General features: G+C 41.1%; 2 pseudogenes; one reads left to right on the forward strand and one right to left on the reverse strand.

The window, feature by feature from the left end:
* Nucleotides 1-645: 645 nt before the first annotated feature.
* Nucleotides 646-5606, forward strand: LOC129048868 (cell adhesion molecule-related/down-regulated by oncogenes-like; annotated as a pseudogene).
* Nucleotides 5607-11045: 5439 nt separating this feature from the next.
* On the reverse strand, nucleotides 11046-19701 carry LOC129048869 (tripartite motif-containing protein 43B-like; annotated as a pseudogene).
* Between the last annotated feature and the right edge of the window lie 5490 nt (nucleotides 19702-25191).

The following is a 25191-nucleotide window of genomic DNA, read 5'->3' on the forward strand; positions in this document are numbered from 1 at the left end:
TGAGGCCACACAGTGCAAGGAGACCTGGGACTTCGCGGCCCGCTCGCCCTACCCAGCGCCTCTGCCCTGGCGTGCGAGGCACCACACCCTCCTCTGCCCTGTGCCGGGCCTGAAGGGGCCGCTTCAGATCACAGCCGCCACCGCAGCCGCTGCCTCACGCTGGAGGGCATGACACAGGGGTGGCTTTCCCAGCTGGCTGCCACACAGGAGCTCTAGAGGCTTAGCCCACCCCGTGGAGAGACCTAAAATCAAGGCATGACTTAACAGCTTATTTTGTAAGAGAAAAGCTCAACCCAAAGGCAGATTGTTAGTTTGGACTTTATTGCAAGCAGAACTGCTATGATGTGCTTTTAGCACTGGAGTGAGTTCCAGGCTAAGAACAGAAAGTGGCTTCTCTGCTTTCCCTCCCAAGCACAAATGTATTCACCTTGCAGACTTGAATCACTGAAGATGTACGCCAGCTGTTACTCTCATTTTGGGAGACACCCTGTGGACAGCATGAAGACCGTCCCTGATCAAAGTCTTTAGTAAGCAGGAAGGAGTCAAGGTTAAAGAATGTGTTTGCCTACCCTGAACTACAGTATTTTGGAAAATGAACCAAGGCTTAGGTTTTGCTCTGGAAGCCTGTCCTGCCTGCTTCTGTAATCTGGTGCTCTGCATCCAGATCTTGGCCCTTTATGGACACCACCGTCTGTTACTCTGATGATTCTCTGCTCTGTTGGGAGTTCAGACGTGGCACCTTATTTCACTTCTGAGCTACCCTCTGCTGTCCAGAAACTTAGTGGACCTGTAGAATTATATTGTTCTGCTAAACCTGCCACCACTCACATCTCAAGGTCGCATAATGGAAAAAATAGAATAGAAACATGGAATATATTAAGATTCATCAGGGGACTTTGACAATTTTTTTTCTCTTAACTCCTCCCCTTTGGGTTACTACCAATGCATTTTCAACAATAGGTCAATGTTGTCGTACGTGGCCCTGTAACAGTATCCACAGCAGTTGTTGGTGACTTTGATTCATCCACAAAGCATTTTATTACAGCAAAATAATAAAGGTGCCAGCTTCATTGGCTGCAGGGTACCAGAGAGTAACCCCAAAGCTGAGGTGTGTGCTAAAATCCAGTGGAAGTGGTTGAAGCCTTCCACGAAGAATTACTCAATCCCTCCACGAGAACATCTTTAGATTTTGAATGTATCCTTAGAGGACAAGGGATCACACGAATGTGCAGCTTATAATCTGGCCACACATGAATTAAAAGTTGAACCCATTGGCCAAAAGCTCCTTGTGAGTCACCTTTCTTCAGATGATTTTGGCATTCTTCCCCTGCTCGTTCACAGGTGTTAGCTGTTCATTCACATAGCCCTGCAACTTTGGAGTGTATGTTTAGTGGGGTCCTGGCTCCTCAAGTGTGTTGACTAAAGAACAGGCAGGATATTGCCCCGGGAAGAAACTGGAGAAGGTTGTATTCTCATCTTGCCATAGATAGCATTGACCCAGTGGACTCTGGAAACGATTCCTGCATGGTGGGAAACAACTCTGGAGATGTAAAATATGTGGCATACGTGATTAATGTACTTGAACAGGCTCCTACTCTAAGGGACTACAGGATCAGATAGTGTCTCTATTTTCCACAGTACACTTTATCTCTGATGTTTGTAGGAACCCAGCTGCCAGCCATAACTGGTTTCATAATGCACAGCCTAATCATCCTTCCTCAAGACATCGAACTGCAGGAAACTAACTGAAATTCAGTGGGGTTATTATGCAAGATACTAGGCTACATCAGTGTTTAGGAGATAATGAGGCTGGATGTATGCAGTCTACTGGAAGACTTGAAATAGGAAAAGGCCATGGATTCAAGCAAGTTATAATTATGGCACCAGCAAGCATAAAAGTGGTAGATGGAGACTTTGTTTACTCTGTCCTGCAATGCTACCAGGCTGCTGGGTCCGGTCATTTGTTGGTATGACATCCACGGATTGATAACCAGCCATCTGTCTTAAGTCCTTAGATCTAAATCCCAAAAGTCACACTTCTCAAGACCTGGAATCTTGGACCTAGAGCCTGTCTATTTCATCATGTCCCAAGCTGGCTTGAGCTCTCTCCATACTCAGGCTGTGATGCAGCAGCATGTGGAGAAATACATCTGTGAAGCTATAAATGAACATGGTACCAGCCAGGCAGAACCACCTCTCATGGTTGTTCCTTTTGAAACAAACAAAAGCAGAAACAGTCACACTTTTTGATGTTACTCAGAATAATGAAAAAAATAAGAGGTGGTTCAGAAAGTGGATTCTTCAGCTCATTTCCAGAGAAAGTACATCCCAGTGCAGTGGAATCACCATCAGAGAAAAATGCTGGTGGCATCTCTGTTCCTGAGGTCCCCATCAAATTGAAACCCTACAGACCCCCATAGCAGATACATACAACCTGGTGTGGAGGGCAGGCAAGGGAAGTGGACTGCCCATCAATGCCTACTTTGTGAAGTATCAAAATCTGGAGTATGAAGTTGGTGTGGTGGGAAGTTGGCACAGCGTTTGGATCCCAGGAGGTGAAAGGGAGCTTCATTTAGCTGAAATGGAGCCATCTAGCCCTTATGAACTCTCGATGGTAGCAAGAAGTGCTGCAAGTGAAAACCCACCTGCCATTTTTACCTTTTGAACCAGCAAAGAAAAACAGCACCATCCAAAAACACCCAGGCATCCTCTCAATCCACAGGCACCCCCGAGTATCGTGTTGTTTCAGAAGCTTCAAACAACAATTTTGGAGTGGTGCTTACAGATTCGTCTAGGCACAGTGGCGCTCCAGAAGCACCAGATCACCTGATTATCTCCACTGCATCAGAGACGTTGGTCTGTGTCACTTGAATTCCTTGGGCAAATGGGAATTCTTCAATCGCTGCCTTCAAGGTCAAATATAAATGGATGAGGACCAGTGACTGGCTGGTGACAGCTGAAGATGTCCTTCCTTCCAAAATTTCTGTGGAAGTTTGTAGTATAGAACCAGGTTCAACATACAAATTTAGGGTCATTGCTATCAACCATTATGAAGAGAGTTTTCAGAGTTCAGCATCTCATCCGTATCAGGTGACTGGGTTCCCCAAACTTTGTTCCAACTGTCCAATAATGGACCTCACATTGTATACACAGAGGCCGTCAGCGTTACTCAGATTGTGCTAAAGTGGACATACATTCCGTGAAATAAAAATAACACTTCCATTCTTTTATATCTATTACCGACCCACAGATAACGACAATGAAAAAGTTTATAAGAGGGATGTTACAGAAGGTTCAAAGGAGTGGCACATGATTGGCCATCTGCTGTCAGAAACTTCCTATGGCATTAAAGTGCAGTGCTTCAGTGAAGGAGAAGAAAGTGAGTTTAGCAGTGTGATGATCTGCGAGACTAAAGTCAAATGTGTTCCTGGAGCTTCTGAGTAACCGAAAGGCTTGAGTACCCCTCTGAATTCCTCAGGAAGTGAAGGAAATGTGAGGCCAGCAACCAGCCCTGACAGAAGCAGTGACCTGTTATATCTGATCCTTGGCTGGATGCTGGGTGTCTTGGGCCTCATTCTTATGGTTTTCATTGAAATATGCCTGTGGAAGAATCGCCAGAAGAATATCATACAGAAATATGACCCTCCGGGATACCTCTATCGAGGATCAGATATTAATGGGCAGGTGATGTAATACAGCACTCTCTCAGGAGCAAATGAGATAAATGGAAGTGTTCATGGAGGCTTACTGAGCCATGGCGGTCTCAGCAGTGGCTGTTCCCACCTTCACCATAAGGTTCTCAATGGAGTCAGTGTAATTGTGAATGGGAGCTTAAATGGAGGACTTTCCTCTGGGCACACCGACTCTTACAGCAATGGAAATGGAGCTGGAGGTTGTAATCCTAAGCAAATTAACGCAGGATCAGAAAATTAAATGCTGTTATGTTCTCACTTATTATTGGGAGCTAAGCACTGAACACACAGAGACATCGGTATGGGCAAAATAGACTCTGTGGTCTACTTGTGAGTGGAGGGAGAGAGATGGATTTAAAAAACTACTTATTGGAGGCGGCCTCTACAGCTGGCCTCGCTTGTCTCTCACAGGATCCCTCCTTTTGCTCCTGGCATGCTCCGGGCAGCCCTGAACCCACCCGGTTACATGTTGACTCCCCTCCGCCTGGAGGAGCGCTGCCGCGGGGGCGCGCCCCAGGTCCCCTGCCCTGAGCCCTGATGCCGGGCTCCAGAGTCAAGGTGCCAGAAGAACCAGGACCCAGCGGCCGCCTGACCTACCCAGCGCCTGCGTCCTGGCCTGCAAGACACCGCGTCCTCCTCTGCCCTGCGTGGTGCGTGGAGGGGCCCCTTGGGATCGCAGCCGCTGCCACCATAGCCACCTCCATAGTAGCCGCCGTGGCATCAGAGGGAAGGACCTGAGGGTGGCTTTCCCAGCCGGCTGCCCCACAGGATCTCTGGATGCTTAGCCTGCAGAGCGGAGAGATCTAAAATGAAGGCATGACTTAACAGCTTATCTTGTAGGAGAACAGCTCAACCCAAAGGCAGATTGCTAGTCTGGACTTTATTACAAGTAGGCCTGCGGTGATGTTTATAGCACTGAAGTGAACTCCCTTGTAAGTGCAGAAAGTGGCTTCTCTGCTTTCCCCCCGAAGCACAATCATATACACCTTGCAGACTTGAATCACTGAGGATGTAAGCCAACTGTTACTCTGAGTTTTGGAGACTCCCTGTGGACAGCATGAAGACTGATCAAAGTCTTTAGTAAGCAGGAAGGAGTCGAGGTTAAGGAATGCGTCTGATTACCCTGAATTGTAGTACCTTGGAAAGGGAACCAAGGCCCGGGTTTTGCTCTGGAAGCCTGCCTTGCCTGCTTCTGTAATCTGGCGCTCTGCAGGTGAATCTTGGACCCATATGGACACTGCTGTATGTTACCGTCGTGATTCTCTGCTCTTCCATGAGTTCAGACTTGACACCTTATTTTACTTCTGAGCCACTCTCTACCGTCCAGAAAAGTGGTGGACCTTTAGAACTACATTGTTCTGCCAAACCTGTGGCCACTCATAGCTCACGGTTGCATAATGGAAAAGTGTAGGACGGAAACATGGAATATATAAAGATTCATCAGGGGACTTTGACAAATCTTTCTCTTAACTCCTCTCTTTTGGGTTTCTACCAATCCCTTGCCAACAATAGCGTTGGTATTATTTTGAGTGGCCCCCTAACAGTATCCGTGGCAGTTTTTGGTGATTTTGGTTCATCCGCAAAGTGTGTTATTACAGAGGAGGAAAAAAGTGCTGTCAGGATAATAGAAACGATGTCAGCTGTTATCGCACAGAAAATCCAGAAGAGTTCAGCAGAGAAGACAGCTGTGTCTATTCAGAAACAGACAGCAAGAATTTACGTTGGAATCCTCTTATTTTGCCACCTATCTCAGAGGACGGTGCTGAAAAGACAACATGGCCTCCGCCTGGTGTTCCTTTGGATGGCCCCTCAGTGGTCCTCCAGCAGCCCCAGGAAACCGGAGGATGTGCAAACAACCAGTCATCTTCTAACTTCAAGCCTGTAACCAACTGCACAAAACAGGCCTGGGAGTGAACTGTGTGAAGGATCTTAATTCAAATCAGAGAAAATCATTCTTTATTTTTTTTGCAGTATAATGTCATGTGAATGTGTCTTAAAAATGTGTGCCCTTTTGTATTATATATGCCTTAAAAGTTTTCTTACCCATTGCTTCCTTGCTCTCAGTAAGAAACACCCTTGTTTTGCGTAGCTTTCAATCACCTGGAGGGCAGAGGGATCATTCCATATTTTCTAACAACTGTAGTGGCAATAAGAACTCCTCATGCAAACGATTCCATCTCTTGGCTACTTCAGCTCAGAGGAAATGCAGGGGCCAATTGAAGGTTGCCACCAGTCAGGTTTTCAGATGGAAAACCGTCTTTTAATAGTGTATTATCAAACTTTCTGAGAACATTTTGAAGTCAACCACGGTTTTGACCCAGTGTTTGTAATAGCAGACCTGGCTGATGAATTTTAAAAGAGCGCCTTCCACTAAAGTGGTAATGTGACCAGACAACATTCTCCCTATCTGCACGCGGGCACAAGTGATGTTCAGTCTTCTAGTCACCAGTCATAAGCAGTGTCGTGGACATGGTAGAGTGTAAGATGTAGTTGAATGATTGCAGTATGCGGAAAAGGAACCAAGGCCAGAGAGACAAATAATGCTTTACTGTCCCTCTGCTTTAAAATTATCTTGATTCATCAAATGGCCGGAATGGGGCGCTTTTTGACTGTTTCTAAGAGTAGGAACAAAATAAGACTTTAAGTTGTGGCTTGTAAAGAAAGATACACATTTTCAGCAGAAAAAAGGGGAGGGCTGCGGGGAGCCTCTCTTGGAGGGAGCTCTTCCATCTGCTCCATTAGCCTAGGAGCATGCTCGTGGTGTCACACTGCCAGAAACTAGTCATTCTCTCACTTCCAACAGGGGCAACAGCCTGAAGGTGTGAGTGTCAGAAAATACTTATTTTGGAAGAAAAGGTGTTTGTTGTTGTTGTTGTTGTTGTTTATTTTATGAAGTTTCCAGACTTTTTTTTCCAGAATGTCTTCCTTTTAAACAGGCACCAAAAGCATTGGTCAGCAGAGCTCCTGACCACTGCTGCCTCTGCGTGACAAGGACATTGAAGCTGCCTTTGGAAGGATCTTCTCCACATTTATAAATGATCATGATATTTTTTTAAAAGCTACCTATTGGGTACTATGCTGACTACCAAGCTGACAGGATCCGTATGCCAATGACAAGGGTAATGGGAACATAACAATTCTATAGTCATTTATATTTTAATAGCATTATGCTCTTTTAACCATCCTCATCTTTTATATAGTCTCATTGTATATTAGAATACAGCTATTAGAGCAATAAGGAAGAATGGATAAATACAGTCAGCTTTTTGTTTTTGTTTAGTTTAGTTTTGTTTTTAGGTGGGCTCTCACTGTGTCACCCAGGTTGGAGTGCAGTGGTAAGATCCCGCCTCACTGCAGGGTCAACCTCCCCAGATGAAGCAGTCCTCCAACCTCAGCCTCCCAAATAGCTGGATACAGGCTGAACTGTCCTTCCTGAGTAATTTTATTGTTGCTGTTGTTGGAGAGACAGGGTCTCACCCTGTTGCCCAGGCTTCTCTCCAACTCTGGGCTCAAGTGATCCTCCCACCTCAGCCTCGTAAAGTGCTGGGACTATATATATACATGAAAAATACTGCTTGGAAAATTAGCTTACTAATTGAAAAATATACATATGAGTGACTGCTTTATAATGTAGATATATATCATATATATTCACACACATATATATGTATATATATATGCAACCTTCATCTGAGAGTAGGTATGCTTTTGGCTTCTGAGATGAGCATATTCATGATGATAAATATTTACTATGAATTCAGCTAAACATGAAACTCAGCAATCTTTTTATCTATTTATCTCTATTTCTACCTAAATCTGTATTTCAAAAGTTGTGGCTAAGCCTTCCTAGTTAGTTAGATTTTTATCCTTTACCATTCAATGTTTGTGTGGCTCAGAGACTGTTTTCACAGATCAGGAAGTTGACAATTATGTCCCACATTCAGTGGACTAACAGTTCAGTGGTCCTCTCTCTGGTGACTGCGATGACACTGCCTGGTCAGTCTTCCAGATCACCGGAGATGATTGTGATTTTATTTTTAAGTCTAGCTTCTAGGAATCACTCCCTGGAACAGAATAATTTATTGTTCACCCAGTGTTCACTCAGAATTTGTGTTTTAGCTCTTCAGCTAGTAGGGCTAAAGGCTCTTTATTGATGAATCAGTGGTTAGCTTGGGGAGTGCTTACAAATTTGTCCACATTCCACCGTGATTGCTCTTGAGCCGGTGCAGGCTAGCACAGATACACAGCCTCCCAGATCTCCAGAAATTAGAGATCCTAAGACACTTTTTCTTGGCTTTCTCTTTGCCTGGTTTTCTCTGGTAGACTTCTGGCTGGCTGTCAGAAGTTTATCTGTTGCTACAAAGCATGCTAAAGATTCCAAGCTCCTCTTTAATGTTCCTAACCAAGGTCTCCATTGTTTTTGACAATGCCCTTGGGAGTGTACCTTTTCATGACCGATTCAAAATCTGTCATTACTGTGAGGCATTGAGCAAAGCTCTCAGTTTTTCTGGCTTGTCAGTCCTCCTAGATGAATCTCTGCATCACTGTATAGGAGTTGACAGTGGCTTCTCTAGCACTCACACAGGCTCTAGAAGTCTGTGCTGGGGTAGGTAGGGGGATGGTGTCCCCCGGTGTTTTGTCTTATCCCTTGAGGGACGGAAGATACAGCCAGTGGGAAACTTGGGCATAGCAACCCTAGACCTGCTGTTCCGGGGTGGAGATTCTACCCTATCAGTGGAGGTTGTATGTGCATTATCTCATCCAGTCCTCACAATTATAAGAGAAGCATATTTCTCTCATAAACTTAGAAGAACAGCCAAGTAAACTGAAGTTTAAATTATTGGCCATATTTATGCCAGGCATGGTGGCTCATGCCTATAATTCCCAGTACTTTGAGAGGCTGAGGTGGGAGGATCACTTTCTCTTGTAATTGTAGGACAGAATAAGATAATTCACTTAAAATTTGATTATCCACTGCCTGTATCTAGTATTCCTTTTATTAATTCCAGTCATTTTTATGAAGGAATTTTCATATTTTTGTGAATTATACTTAAACATTAGGAACTATTCTTATGAAGGGGCAATCATAAAGTAATTCATGTTCAAGAACACATTTTAAGACACAGATTATTCTTATAATGAAAGAGAGTGGAACACAAATAATTTAAACCTCAGTGGAATTGGCTCTATTTAGGCCTGGCATAGTGGTTTATGCCTATAGTCCCAGCACTGTTAGAGGCTGAGGTGGGAGGATGACTTGAGCTAGGAGCTTGAGAGAAGCCTGGGTAACAGGGTGAGACCCTCTCTCTCCAACAACAGCAACAACAAAATTACTCAGGCATGACAGTTCAGGCTGCAGTCTAGCTATTTGGGAGGCTGAGGTTGGAGGATTGCTTGATCTGGGGAGGTCGAGGCTGCAGTGAGCCGTCATCTCACCAGTGCACTCTAACCTGGGTGACAGAGTGAGAGCCTGTCTCAAAAACAAAACAAAACAAAAGCAAAAAGCTGACCATATTTATCCATTCTTCTTTATTGCTCTAGTAGTAGTATTCTAATATACAATGAGATGATATTCAAGATGAGGATGGTTAAAACAGTTTAATGCTATTAAAATATAAATGACTACAGAATTATATGTTTGCATTACTCCTATCATTGAAATAACTCATTATGCAAGCCATCTGTCATTAAACTTTTGGATCAGAGTTACTCCTTATAAATGGAGTCAGTCTTTTTTAGATGTTGTTCTCAGCAATCCTCATTAAAGGAGGCATGCCTGGATTGCTTTAAATAAATTCAAAAAGCACATATCAGAAACTTTTGATATGTTTGTTGTGTGCCATATTGCCAGTAATTAAATTAAATACTAGAAAATACAATATTAAATATGATATTTGATATAAAGTTGGAACTCCATATGAATGGGTTCTGCACTCATGGATTCAACTCATCATGGATTAAAAAATTTCAGGAAAAAAATGGAATGCTTACCTTTTCACTGAACAGGTGCAGACTTTTTTTGCTCATCATTATTCCCTAAATAATACAGTGTAACAACTACTTACATAGCGATTACATTGCATTAAGTATTTTAAGTAATCTAGAGATAATTGAAGTACACTGGAGGATGTGCTTTGGCTGCATGCAAATACTTCCCCATCTTATGTAAGGACATATGAGGATTATTAGCATGTAAGGATTCTGGTATCTGTGGGGAGTACTGGAACCAATTTCCAGTCGATACTTAAGGAAAGGCTTCATACAAAATTAATGTGATCAAAATATAGGTATTTCTGATAATAAGGATATTTTACTGCACATGAGTTTTAAAAACTTCAAAGACCTAAATAAATTTGGAGTTTGATTAAAATGTAATGAGGCTTCTGAGTATTCTGTATTTTCTGAAGCAAAAAGTGAGTCTTACTTTCTATTCTGTTAATGACGTGTTTCCAGGTAACTGTCTATAGGATGCCATTGGTGAAATTACTAAGATCTTACAGGTTTTCAGTCCTTTTATCTGTATCATTGTCACTCTCTTAAGATCTGTGTCCATCAATAGTTTGTTCCATAGCTAAAGAAAATTGACTGAGCCTATCAATTTGATAAGCAGTCCAATTTATAACTTTACTAAATAATATTTCTCAGTATCCCTGTTGATTTTGGTTACATTCAGTAGCCAAAATCAATAGGAATACAGGGGTAAATTTGGTAGCCTTTTAAAGAGATGTATCATATGTTTTTATCAATTATTTTGTGCATATATTCTTTTATTCAAACAGACAATTAATGAATATCAGTTATATTTTAAGCATTGTGTACTTTCTTGGAATATACCTGTGTGTAGTACAAACAGAATCCTTTTCTTGTAATTTGAGAAGCAGAAAAGATGCCTGCTATTACACTGTGAGTTTTACAAAGAAAAGTATAAGGTTTTCTGAGTCTTTAAAACAAACAGCCTAATCTAGTCCAGGAGCTAAAGAAAGAATTCCCTGAAGAAAGGCTGGAACTTACACTTGATGAAATGGGACTTAGCAGATATGGAACAGAGCAAAGAAAATTCCAGTTCAGGGGGAAGAAACCTGTGCTCTTGCATTAACCCATCAGTTTGGATAAACACACTCAGGTATTAATTTACCTGGGCTGGCTTGAAAATCAAGGGAAAGAAAAGATACAGCATAAAAGAAAAGACATGCGCAGTGTTCTAGGAGAGAGTAGTTTAATGAAAATCAAAACAAATGTATACCTCCACACTTTTAAAAATGGTACAAAGTTTCATAGAAAAAGATAAAGAATATCAAGTAGTCAATAGGTTAGCATTATCAGAAGTTGGTGTTTCTGATACCTTTAGTCATGTTACTGACCTATCTCTGATTCTGTGAGTGCAAAGCAAAGCAAAGCAAAGCAAAGCAAAGTTGTAAGAGGGTAAGGGAAAGAACCAGAGAGGCTACAGATGAGAAAAGTGTTGGCCACATTAACAAAGCTTACCATGCCACATTCATAATCTAGAAACACCTGCATCTGGCCTAGAGGCCTTTCTGTATACTGAGATAGTAGTGGGGAAGTGGTCTTGAGATGACACCAGTAGCCTTCTTGACACAAAAAAGTAGAAAAATTTTCTTGGACTTAACCAGCATGTCATTTCTCATTGTCCAAGAATCGCTGCAAAATCCAACAGCCCAGTTCCAACACTGCCCAACATCCACCTCTCAGTAATATCTTCCAAAAGTGAATGGCAGCACTCGCCATCAAGAAAACACTTAGATTTTGTTGGAGTTGGGGCAATGTTGAGATCATCAGAACCAGAGAGTAGCTGTCTCAGAGCTTCAAACAAGTGGAATGTACCAAGTGGTTCTTGTATTATCCCAGGAATTACGCACTACAGGAATAAGAAAACAGTCACATGAAAACATAGTGTTACAAACTTCTAATGAATGTGGGCTTTACATAGTGTCTACGTATGCCAGGTTAACCCTGGAAATATGGGTCAGGACAGCAGGAACATAAAAGAAGAAATACGTCCTTAGATTGAACCATTGTGCTATTCTTCCTTATCGAGGAGTCCTTACAGACTCCCAGAGCCCAGTCCCAAGAGCTGTCCACATCCAGCTCCCAGTAGTGTTTGCCAGAGGAGAAGACCCAGGCTCCCCATGCAGCAAAATAGTCAGATCTGTGAGAATGCAAAGATTCAGGTCTAAACATCAAACTTCTCACATCCTCAAACAGCCTGATATTGTAATTGGTTACTTCCCAAGTGAAGGAAATTTCCACTGTAGAAAAAAGAGAATGTTCCAGTGAAAAGCAGTTTATAAATTATTATGTTCAGATAAGAAAGAGATTCTCACTAGAAAACACAGGTCAAGATTAGAAACAAACTTCTGTCTGGAAAAAATGTTGGAATCAAAGGGTGTTAGGATATCTGCACAAGTAAATGCCTAAACTTCAATGATCACAATTTCTATAAACTCAAAAAGTACAAAGGGGAGGAAGGTCATGTCTCTGTCTAGTTAGCGACCTTTCATAACAACTGAAAAACTGGAAGCTCTTGCACTGCGGCCAAGTCCACAGCAACAAAATTAACCTTCATTGTCTCTTCTCTGTCAGGGCAGAGCAGGAGGCTTGGGACAGGAGATGAGGTGGGGAGCCATCCTTAGACCCAAAGAAAAATGCACATGTACCCTAAAATCTAAAGTATAATAATAAAAAAAGTTATCGCTTTGCCAGAAATATTATAATCTGCCACTTAAACTAGTCAATTCATACTTAGTGAGAAAATCTGAATCTGCCTTCTGAAAAGTGCAGCTTCCTTGCAAGAATTATCTGACTTCTGTGCCAGATTCAGGCACAGACATCTTTTATCTGCTGGATTTATCATGATCTATCCTGGAGTTCTATCTAAGGCCTCATCAACCAACAAATCACGTTCCTACTGTTCACAGATTCTCAGTTTTTGCATTGTTATATAAGTTACTCGTGTATGCTTTAGTTGATTAAAATGCACATGATTAAAATTATAAATGCTATGAAACTTCACCTGAAATGTATTCAAAAAAACACTGTCACTCAAATCAGTCATTAACTGCACTGAATTTGAAGTTGAAATGTCCTGAAATAATACAGTTCTGTATACTTCATATAATAGTTGTATACATGAAATTTTATCACAGTTGAACCATACATGAATTGTTCTACACCTTAAAGAGCCCTTCTGCATGTTTTGCTTTTCTAAGAAATTTGTTATATGGCTGATTCCACCATCTTTTATTGAGTTTTGTCTGTTTGATGATAGTGAAACTATAAATATAAATACCTATTCACAGACTATTTTCTTCTAGATGAAAGATCATTACACTGGGAAAGCTGCCCATAGAAAACCAGAATTGAAGGCATTGCATGTGGATCCCACCAAGAGGGTGACACTCACCTAGAAAGCGGTTGGACCTATCCACCAGTCCAGTGATGGGCCCTGTAGTGAGCTCTGGAGTCACAGGCTGCGGCATGTGCTGCAGCATGGACTCACTCTTGCAAAGGAAGTAGGTTGAGTTGGTTAAGTTTCTGACGTCTGTGTTTAAGAAATAGATTCCAACAGAAAATGCTTCATTCAAACCCACTTCTGATATTGTAATGTACCTCCACAATCCTAGGATGGGTTTGTGGATCTTTTTTTTCTTTTTTTTAATTTCATCTAATTTGTTTTAAAATTTATTCTCTACTCACAAGAAGCATAAATAAAGGTTTCACTCTTATATAAAGACCTGACAATACATACAATGGTCCTCTGCTGATTTGGAAGCAAAGACAGTTTTCTACGACAGTCTGTCCTTTATAACGTATAACTGTTGTGGGAAAAAAGAAAATCCATTTCTTAGTGTAATTATTTTTCTTATTTGAGGTTTCTTTTCCATGATGACCCAACCACAAGTTTGGGAACTTTGCTTCTGAGGCCCATTCTCTGATGAGAAAGTTCAGTCCCAACTGGGGAAAGTACCTGAGTCCCAGCCTTTTCAGCCTAACATTATACCTAATATCTAGAGTGAGAAATCAGGCTGAGCGCGGTGGTGCGCGCCTGCAATCCCAGCCACTCGGGGGACTGAGGCAGGAGAATCGCCTGAACCCAGGTGTGAGAGACTGCAGTGAACAGAGATCATGGGTCACTCCAGCCTGGGCAACAGAGAGAGACCCCGCCCCCCCAAAAAAAAATAAATAAATAAAAATCTAACATCCAAGTATCCACCTTGGGTTGCGGGAAGAGTTAATCTTATACATTTACAAAAAAATGTAACTATATAATGTGAAACACCATAAAGTCAGATGGCACTGCATGAGGCATTTTTGCTTCTTTTTCTTAAGGAAAAAGAGTTACACGGAAAATTCTCTCATCCTCCCCCCTCTGCCCCCAACTCTTCTATGTCCAAAGTTTTTTTTATTATTTTTCTGAGAGGGAGTCTCTCTCTGTCGCCCAGGCTGGAGTGCAGTGGTGCAATCTCGGTTCACTGCAACCTCCGCCCCCCGGGTTCAAGCATTTCTCCTGCCTCAGCCTCCCGAGTAGCCGGGATTACAGGCATGCACCACCACGCCCGGCTAATTTTCTATTTTTAGTAGAGATGGGGTTTCTCCATGTTGGTCAGGCTGGTCTCAAACTCCCAACCTCAGGTGATTCGCCTGCCTTGGCCTCCCAAAGTGCTGGAACTACAGGCGTGAACCACAGCACCCGGCCTAGGTTTTTGTTTAAAATTGGGCCTTTGTTCCTATTCAGTAAATCTATGTCACAGGATGAGCCAGGATTTAAATATACAAATATAAATTTTTAGTATCCTTCACGTCAAATTAGAAACACATATTTGGAATTTACTGCTTCAGTCTCAACTGTGCTTATCATGGTAGTGGCTGAAACTGGAAGACATTTTTTTTAAACCCTGAAGTCATCCATACTTGCTACTTCTTTAGTCTTCTTGCTTGGAATGAAAAGTATTCACAAATACCACCACCTAAGCATCTGTTTCAAATGAAACTCAGCCTTCAGCTTGCAAAATGATGCCTTTATAATTAAGCAAACAGCAGAAGACCCATGCGAGTTGCTTCTTTCTTCCTGGAGATGTTAGCAGGATAACTAGAATCCTAGGAGCTCCTCTGTGTTGAATTTGAAAGGCAGAACAAAAAGAAAAGTGGCCTTTTCCATTCCAAATCATGGAGGTAATGTGTAGAGAAGTGATAGCCACATTTCAAGAATAGGGAAAGTAACTGGGTAAAAGAAGGAGGACTACCCGCTCTAGGAGAAAACATAGAGACACTTGCCAAGTCCTGAGTTCAGAATTTTGTTTTTGAGATGAATATAAAAGCACCTAAAGGTCAAGGAAAATTTTCTTCCTGTGATAAGGAACACAAAGCCTGTTTGGTGGTCTCTTCGCACAGACGCGCGTGACACTTTGCTTTAGTATAGATGACCACTCCCCTCTGTAAGGTAAGGAGGAAGAATGTTCGGTTAGTTCCTTTCCTCTGGCTGATCTCTTTTTTTTTTCTTCTCCTCGCACGGTCCAACAGATGCACTCGGCCTCCCGGGGGCTGCCCGCCCCCGGCCGAGAGGCCAGTTTACAGCGGCACGCCTTACTCCGCCATCTTCACAACTTCGGGTCTGTGGCTCTTAGGGAATATTTCTAACTCTTCACTCTGCTTTTCTAACGTACTGCCGCTGAAAGATAAATGCCTCTCTCCCTATCTGCCACCAAATAGTTGATCTCTAATTATGATTCTGAATCCTAAAAAGAGGCAATTGTATTCTAGCAACTTCTGCATTGAACTCTTCAAAACATAACCCCCTGAGTCACTTGGAAAAGTAAGAAAAGGTTAATGTCTGGTAGAAGGCATAGGTAACATTCAACATACAACACAAACACACGAGTACACACACAATCACACTGACACATTATGGTGTTAGTAAATTATGTTTTCACTTTGTTGGAAGCAGCTTGATGTTTTTCATAGCATGCCTTGTGCTCCAGCTTGCATTGATGGCCAATAACATACCTTGCCACCGTGTCTCCCAAATCCTGTAGAGAGAGAGAGAGAAAAAAAATGACTTCTTTAGAAAGTTGTTATTCTTGTTGGGTGAGGTGGCTCACACCTGTAATCCCAGCACTTTGGGAGGCCAAGGTGGGTGGATCACCTGAGGTCAGGAGTTCCAGACTAGCCTGGACAACATGGCAAAAACCCATCTCTACTAAAACTCTACTAAAACTACAAAAAAATTAGCTATGTGTGGTGGTGCATACCTTTATTCCCAGATACTAAAGAGGCTGGGGTAGGAGAATTGCTTCAACCAGGGAGATACAAGTTGCAGTGAGCTGAGATTGGGCCACTGGACTTCTGCCTGGATGACAGAAGAAGACTCCGTCTCAAAACAAACAAACAAACAAAGAAACAAAGTTGCTATTCTGCCAATCTGCTCTTTAGGTTTTGAAAACTTTAGAATTACCACATACTGTCACTGCGACAGTTTTAAAATGTATTCTCATCTCTAACACTTACACCTGTAAGACCTATTAACATAATCTATTTGTGATAAATTCAGGACCCTAAATTTGGGTGAGAGAGAAAGGTGTGAGTAGTGACTGTGCATTGCTGCAGCTGTCTACAACGTGGTCTTTTTCAGGCCTAGTCCCCAAAGGGTAATGTGGCTCAAATCAAGAGCATTTCAAAACTAGGACTTCCCAAAAGGAGGAAGAAGGAAATGTTAGTTTTTCCCTAATTTCTTTGTATTATCTAATGGAAACAAAAATAGAATTTTCACATGAAATTTTTTCTTCCAGGGTTTGAATGAAATGTGCTGGAGGAGGAAGCTTGTGGTAGAAAATGTTCTATGGAATCTCGTTGCACAATTCCATAAAGCTTTCTCTCCATGATTAGGTTAGGAGTTATAGTTTATCTCTATAGCCAGTGGGAATGACTCTCACCATCAATGCAGGAGATGAAGAAATAATATCTTTGATACCCAATGGAAGGCAAAGATGTAAAGGTCAGCTAATACAAAGTGTCTCAAGGGACACCCTCAGTTCTCACCTGGAGCAGCTCCACATCTGGTTTATGACACATTTCCATTAGTCCCTGATACATTTCTTTCGAGTGTTTACCCTTTTGATCCATGTTGATCCAACTTCTCTGGATTTGCTGAAAAATCTCTTGGTATTCCTTGTTCAGTCTCTCTAAATGTTGTTTTTCTTCTTTCTGGAACTGGATGTAGCTTCCTATACTCATTCCCGATCATCTGTGACCGTAAAACCACGTCACTCTCTAGGGACATGGATTTTGTAGGCTAAATACTCAGGTCTACTTCCACATCACAGAACCCACAAATTCCTCCTCCTCTTTCCTTCTTTTATTTTCCATCCTTTACAAACAGGATGATGAGTTAAGCAAGACCTTCCTTCAAAATTTATGTAATTCATCAATTCCTGAACACCTGCAAAAAAGCCCTTTAGATTTAAATGTTTAAATATATGTCCTCTTAAATCTGAGATACCATTAGAAAACAACTAAAATTTATGATTGATTGTTAAATTGTCATCAATAATATATATAATCTTTGATCCTCAATTAGTTTGTAGTCTCAAACCTTTGTACTTCACAGCGTAAACAATCACTCTAAGTAGGGACGTTGTTAGTATATTATAATGAGGATCAGAAGCCATCACGCAAAAAGGATCTTAGTAAAAAATTTAACCCCCATCTCTCAAACCGACTACCTCTTTTCTGTCTCCTATCTTTCTTGCCTCAAAAACCACAGGCTCTGTATTGCCCTGCCATTCTAAGAACATGAATCTCCATTCCGTTGTGTTTCTCCTCTCAATATTGACATATTTATTCTCTCACTCCCGCAGTCATTTGTTGTCCCTTCTCCTCAGCTTTTCATCGTGTTACATTTTCTCCTACTTGAGCTGGCACCATCTGGGTCCTTTGCTATCAGATTTCACTGGCACAGGCACATTTCTTAAATTACTGTTCCCACCTGCCTTTTTGCCCCTGGACGACATCATATTCACCATTAAATGCCTTTATTTCTCAATTATATACTATTTAATCAATATTACATAATTCATTTATACAGAAATCTCTGCCTGAAATACTTATTAATTTTAAGCATACACTTGTCCTTCAGAATTTAGATTTATTTTTTACTTATCTGAAAAGCATTTACAGAAAACCTGAACAATCATTATATTGAACAGTCTGGTTGTTTTCCAGCCTATGAATAAACACATGACAAAATCTGGCATATGAGAATTTCAACTCAAGTTGCTAATATAAATGTTGTCAGCATGCCTGTCTCAAGCTGGTCGTGAGGACCCACGGTCTCATACTTACCCTCCAGAGGAAGGCTGTTCTCTCCTCATTTAGATTTCTCTGATTTTCTTGAATCTTTTTCCACAAAATCCTCATTTGCTTTAAGAGCTTCTCCTGCAAAAGAATTACGAGGTTTAACAACAGAAAGCCGAACACCATAGATTCCACACTCTGAATAGTATACGCAGGCAAGGGATATAATATATAAATACATTAGACAGGGGAAAAAAACACATTTTTTTATGATGCTCTCTTGTGCATTTCTTTTTCATTTATTTATTTATTTATTATTATTATACTTTAGGTTTTAGGGTACATGTGCACAATGTGCAGGTTAGTTACAAATGTATACATGTGGCATGCTGGTGCACTGCACCCACTAACTCGTCATCTAGCATAGGTATATCTCCCAATGCTATCCCTCCCCCCTCCCCCCACCCCACAACAGTCCCCAGAGTGTGATGTTCCCCTTCCTGTGTCCATGTGTTCTCATTGTTCAATTCCCACCTATGAGTGAGAATATGTGGTGTTTGGTTTTTTGTTCTTGTGATAGTTTACTGAGAATGATGATTTCCAATTTCATCCATGTCCCTACAAAGGACATGAACTCATCATTTTTTATGGCTGCATAGTATTCCATGGTGTATATCATGCTGCTATAAAGACACATGCATACATATGTGTATTGTGGCATTATTCACAATAGCAAAGACTTGGAACCAACCCAAATGTCCAACAATGATAGACTGGATTAAGAAACACAAATTTTTGACTGCTCATCCTTAATTGATATTTTTCAGTTTGAGGTTTCAGAATGTAGAACAGTTTAGGGAACTGAAGAGTGAAGATTTCCTATAATCTGGCTAATGTTCAGTGGAACATCCTGCTTCAGAACCCACTATGCTAGCCCCCAGATTTTGTAGTGTGCTATCCCCATACTCGTTTGTCCAGTAATATTAAATATATTTCCAAAATATGTTTCTTTGCACTTGTAGTTTTGGTAGCTTTTCAATGCCTTTAGCATTGAACAGTAGAGTCAATAATAATGACAATTACTTAATCACGCTCTGTTTCGGTCCAAGCTCCAGGAAGGAAGGTAGAGTTGCATATTTTATTCAGAATTTCATCATTGCTACCTAGAACAGCACCTGGCACTCAGTAAAGAATGGAGTAATCACCATGATGATTCTCATTGTCCTTTTAATCTCTTTATCTCTGCCTCCCTCCAGCTTTCAGGTGATCGCAGAGCTATCTCTTACCCATTGTTCCCCAGCTGCCTCTTCAATGGGATAGTGTTTGTGAGCCCTGTGCTCCTGAGGGTTGGAGCACAGCAAACAGAGCAGACTCTTGTCCATGTCACAGAACATCTTCTTTGTTTTCCTGTGGTCCCGCATATTTGTTTCTCAGAGCTCAGGAATTGCCAGAGACTGGCTTTTCTCGAGATGTTCACTAAATTCTTCAGAAGAATATTGGTTTTGAAGTCCTTGTTCTGAGATGGTTCCCTGCATGCAGGGCAGTTGGTAGGACTTCGGGCTTCTTCCCAGGAAAGGCAGAGACAGGGCCTATAGAAGCTGTGCCCACAGCAGATGGTGACAGGGTCTACCAGGTAGTTCAGGCAGATGACACAGGTGAGTTCCTTCTGGAAGGCATGTGAGAAGTCTGAGTCCATTTTCCTAAGGAAAGAACACCACAAGAATTTAATCTTCTACCCTGGAGAGACAAAGATCCAAGCAAAGTTTGAATCAGGTTGTGATTGAATAATCCTTTTTTTCTAGAGAAGAATAGGCTTTAATTTGCAATGACAGAGATAGGAAAAATGGAAAACCAAGGCACTAAGAGATGTCGACCTCTGTAGGAAAACGTGACTGTTCTCCAATCAACACATGGCCAGCTTTCCAAACTCTATTTTCTTGCATAGAAGAATGTCAGATTTTTTGAGGTTTTAGTGTCCACCAAATTGCTTGGGCTTCAAGGGTTTCATCAACCTGTAAACTCAAGGGTTGAGTTTTGAATGGTCTGAAAATCAGTAACACTCTTAATTGCCAGTGATTGGTTTAGAGAAGGCAAGCTAACTAAGCTCTTCTACTCTCACTTTTTTATTTAACTGTAACAACCATCCATCGTGACTTTTCCAGAAGGACCCTGCTTGAAAATGTTAGAGCAGAACTCATATTTAGACCGAAATCAGAAAAAGCTAGCCTTTACTCTCCAAGGTAAAACAGACAAATTGAGGTAAAGGCTCTCCAAGGTAAAACAAACAATCATTGTTTTTCTAGGCTGCTATGTTAATTCAATCAATAAAAACTTTCTGGCATGTTTACTATTCCTGGACTGTCTGTTAATTTGGGGATATACTGGTTAATATTACAACATCCTTAAAAGACAGGTAATTAAAACCACAAAAAGATTGATAAACTGTAGGGGAGTACACAAAGGATAGAAATATTTTCTAAGCTCTTTGGAAGCATTAACATTACTCTTTCACACAGTCAGAAAAATAGTATTATGCAATTATAATAGGCACTATACAGTAAGTCAGAGCTTCAAATGTATGATTTGAAAAAAAAAAAAGAAAGAAGAAAGAAAACGTAGGCCAGGCAAGGTGGCTCAAGCCTGTAATCCCAGTATTTTGGGAGGCCAAGTCAGGCAGGGTTTTTTGAGCTCAGGAGTTCCAGACTGGCGACATGGCAAAATGTCTAGGTCGGCCTACCTCTATAAATATATATGTATGTATAATAGCCGAACATGATGGCCCATGCCTGTAGTCCCAGCTACTTTGGGAGATGAGGCTGAAGGATTGCTTGATGTGGGAAGCAGAGGCAATAATGGGTCTTATTTCTACTGCTACACTCCAGCCTGGGTGGCCCTGTCTAAAGCAAACAAAAAAACAAAGAAATGAAAAACCTAAATCCTGGTTTCTACACTGTATAAATATATGATCCCTCTATTTCTGATATTTCTGCATGATTGCCTGTGAGACTTTTCTGCAGAAATACTCATTTCTTGCTTTCTTTGACAGACTGAGGTCTGTGAAGAGACTTTTACCATTTTTTAGAAAAAAATGTTTCCCGAAATCATTCAAGGCACTCTTTACCTATATATAGCCATACATTGTAACATAGGCACATTACCACTAGTACAGTAGAATGTAACACATTTATACACATAAATTACAATACCCTTAAGCCATTTATAGAATCTACAGAGATTAAAAAATTACTAGATATTTGGAAAGTATTGCAAAATGCTTACAATATATACAAATAACTAAGAAATACATTAAGTAAAAAATTAATCATAACCTTAATTTGAGGAACATGTAGCAAGACAGGTGACAGAATGTTAATTTGTAAATAGGTTAAGTAAATGGAGCTTGTAAACCTATGGATTATAGTTAGAATAATTTTAAAAAAGAAATGGAGCCGTTTTTAAAACTCAGAAAATGAGATCATTTCATCTAAAAAAAAATCCAAGTTTGCAGATAAATTAAAGTCCCCAAATTGTGTTTGTTTTGGTTTGTAACCTAATAGTAGCTCCTACTCTGGAAATTGTGTACTTACCTCAGAAAAATATCTATGCTCTCACCAAAGCCTACTGTCAAATAAGATGAATTCATTTCAGGGATCAGAGCCTCACGGTGCAGTGCTGGTAGCTTTTGGAAGTCTCCAAGGCCAGTTGCAAAGCCACTCTGTGGGTTCTGGAGAAGAATGAGCTTGGCTCTTGAAGTGTACTTATATAAATCTCTGAAGACCAACCCCTTTCTTTCAATTGACTGCATTTCAGGGGGCATAGGGGGTTGTTAACATCGATGATGATTAAGTCTTTTCAAAACAGAAGTTTTTTTTTTTGGAGGGAGTCTTGCTCTATTGACTTGCCTAGGCTGGAGTGCAGTGAAGTGATCTCAGCTCACTGCAACCTCTGCCTCCCAGGTTCAAGCAATTCTCCTGCCTCAGCCTCCAAAGTAGCTGGGATTACAGGTGCCCACTGCCTTGGCTGGCTAATTTTTTATTTTTATTTTTTTGCATTTTTAGTAGAGTTTTTAGTAAAGTGCTGGGATTACAGGCATGAGCCATCATCCCCAGGTGATTCATTTTTATTGTAATGTAAGAATTTAATCTAGGAACACTGTTGGCCTCCACTCCAGAAGGGACATTTCTCCTGCTCCTCATGCTCCAGATGAAACCTTCCAAGGGCCTCTCAGCAACCACAGGATGTAGGATTCCCTCCTATATTACCTGGCATTGCTCACCCCAGCTCAAGGGGTAAAGGAGGGAAAGCCTAGAAAGCTCCATCTCAGGGACCACCCTGGGCCAAGGTAGTGTAGGACATGTTGCTCTCAGGTAAATTGAAATGTATTTCTACTTGACAAAGTAATGATGGCAGGGCTTCATCTGAATGCATTTATTCTACCACTCATGGAGAGGAGTGTCATGCCATATTAGACACATGAGAACATTCTCTGCCTAGTTACCAGTGGCTCCAGCTCTTCATGCAGTTATGGAAACCCATGCTGCAGATTGTGGAGAAGCAGCTCAGATCTCATGCAGACAAGAATTCTTCGAGAACCACCTTGGCTATAAAAGACTCTCAGGCCCAGCAACAGTCTGAGCTGGATGAGAGATAGAGCAAAGCTTCCAGGAGCAGCAGAAGCTGTAAGGGAAGGAAAAGGGAAGGAAGAAATCCTAGACTTCAGGATATCCCCTTTATATCTGTGAGAATCTCAGCACCCACAGGGCCACCCTTCCTTTATCTGACTCCTCTTGGATCCAGGAGCTTTCCTGGGTTAAGCCATCATGGATAGGACAGGAGATGCCATTTGGCTCTAGGAGCAGAGGAGAGAAACTCAGCAGGAAGAGTGTCTCTATAGGAGGAAAATTCAGTTGAGCACGTTTGTAGGGTCACAGGGCTGGAAATGGGTAGAGTCTAGTGTACACGTTTAGAAGCCACAGTTCCCCCAGATCTTCTGATTCTAACAAGTACACAGAGCCAATCAAATGAAGGAGGGGCAGGTCAAGGGAATTCAGGGACAAGGGGAATGAAGGATGATTAGTTGCAGGAGGATGCTGTTGAGGTCAATAGGCAGACATTCTCCTCTCCTCTTATACTGAGAAACAAGTAATGAAGCTTAAAAGTGTTGCTTGTGCTCTGTGACAAAGGCAGCAGAGCACTTGTCTCTGGTTTCCATATACACTTGACATATTTACTTTTAGTATTCCCAGTAAGGTTTTTCTTCATTTCACACGGAATAACACTCACCTACCATGCTTAAATTGCCGTACATATTATGAGACTTTACTGATCATAAATAAGTTACTCTCAACCTTGAGGTCTGGCTTCAATTTTCTGTATTCTCATTCCTTCTCCTTTATATCAGAAGCTTCATAATAGACAATGGGGGCAAATATGATGTGGAGAAATAATCAGTTTAGATTGAGATATTTTTAATGTAGTTATCTCTTCCTAAAAAGCTAGGAAAAAGCTGAAATACATGAAATAGCCACCTGCCTTAGTTTCTAGCCTCCTTTAGGTATCTGCCCAAATATATTCTATACTATGTCTTTTCTGACCATGATATTATAAATTCAATTTTGGGCTGGGCACAGTGGCTCACGCCTGTAATCCCAGCACTTTGGGAGGCTGAGTCAGGTGGATCACGAGGTCAGGAGATGGAGACCATCCTGGCTAACACAGTGAAACCCGTCTCTACTAATAATACAAAACAAATTAGCCTGGCGTGGTGGCGGCTGCCTGTAGTCCTAGCTACTCAGGAGGCTGAGGCAGGAGAATGGCGTGAACCCAGGAAGTGGAGCTTGCAGTGAGCTGAGATTGCACCACTGCACTCCAGCTTGGGAGACAGAGCGAGACTCTGTCTCAAAAACAAAAACAAAACAAAAATCAATTTTGCCTATGATACTTTCTTCATTTTCATTTCCTGCTGTATTTTTCTCTAAAGCACTTATCACAATGCGTCACTCTATCAATTATTTTTTTTTCAAAACAGGTTCTTGCTCTGTCATCCAGGCTTAAGCATGGTGCAATTCCAGCTCACTGCAGCCTTGACTTCCCAGATTCAAGCAATCCTCTCTTCTAAGCCAGTGTCTGAGAATACAGGAACATGCCACAACCCCAGCTAATTTTGTTTATCTTTTCTTAGAGATGGGCTCTCACCTTGTTCCTGAGGCTGGTCTTGAACTGCTAAGCAGAAGTGATCCTCCTGCTTCAGAATCCTGAAGTGCTGGTATTACAGGCCAGAGCCACTGTGCCAGCTTCACTTTTTCAATGTTGTATTTTGACTCGTTGACTTGTGTTTCTCACCCTGCAACCTCATTCGCTCTTTAGGTGCAAGAAAATCTGTCGCATTTGTTCATTTCTGCATTGGCTTAGAATGCTTATTAAGACAGACACAGTAGGCACTTGATATTTTGAAGAAAAAAAGTATTGTAATTTATATCTTTAAGGATATCACCTTTAAAGAATCAAGATGACTTATAATATAAATAATTAAGCTGATGATATCTCTCTCTTTCACACAGAGCCAATTTCTTTCTTAGTGTTTGGGAGTGTCTTTAATATTATTTGTTTTTACTTTTCCATCAGGAAATCTTTACTTCTTTCAGAATATATATGTAATTTCATTTCATCTCTTCTCTTCATAGGATTCATTTTATGTTGGAATCAGTAAATGATCAATACAGATTCTTCAGCCATACATCTAGGCCCCATCTTGAACTACCCTATGCTACCTTTTCTGCTACATTTCTAAGCACTGCCTCTCTCATCATATATGTGTTAATCACATATGTGAACTATGTGGAAATCCAATAGTACAATGGTTTATCTAGTGTACAGTTTCCAGCACCCCCCGCCCCAATTTACCTGCCTGAAATTCCAAGAAATTTTCTATTAATTTTTTTATGTAATGTAGTTTAATTTTATTTAGAAAATTAAAGAATATAGTTTTAAAGCTTTTGACCTATATATACTGTTGACCCTTGAATAACAATTGTTGGAGCTATGTGAGTCACTTATAATTGAAGTTTCTTTTGCTTCTGCTACCCCTGAGACAGCAAGAACAACCTCTCCTCTTTCTCCTCCTTCTCTGATTACTCAACATGAAAATGATGAGGATGAAAACCCTTATAATGATCCACTTCCACTAATTATA

The sequence above is a fragment of the Pongo abelii genome, chromosome 9, assembly GCF_028885655.2.
Source record: "Pongo abelii isolate AG06213 chromosome 9, NHGRI_mPonAbe1-v2.0_pri, whole genome shotgun sequence".
Lineage (NCBI taxonomy): Eukaryota > Metazoa > Chordata > Mammalia > Primates > Hominidae > Pongo > Pongo abelii.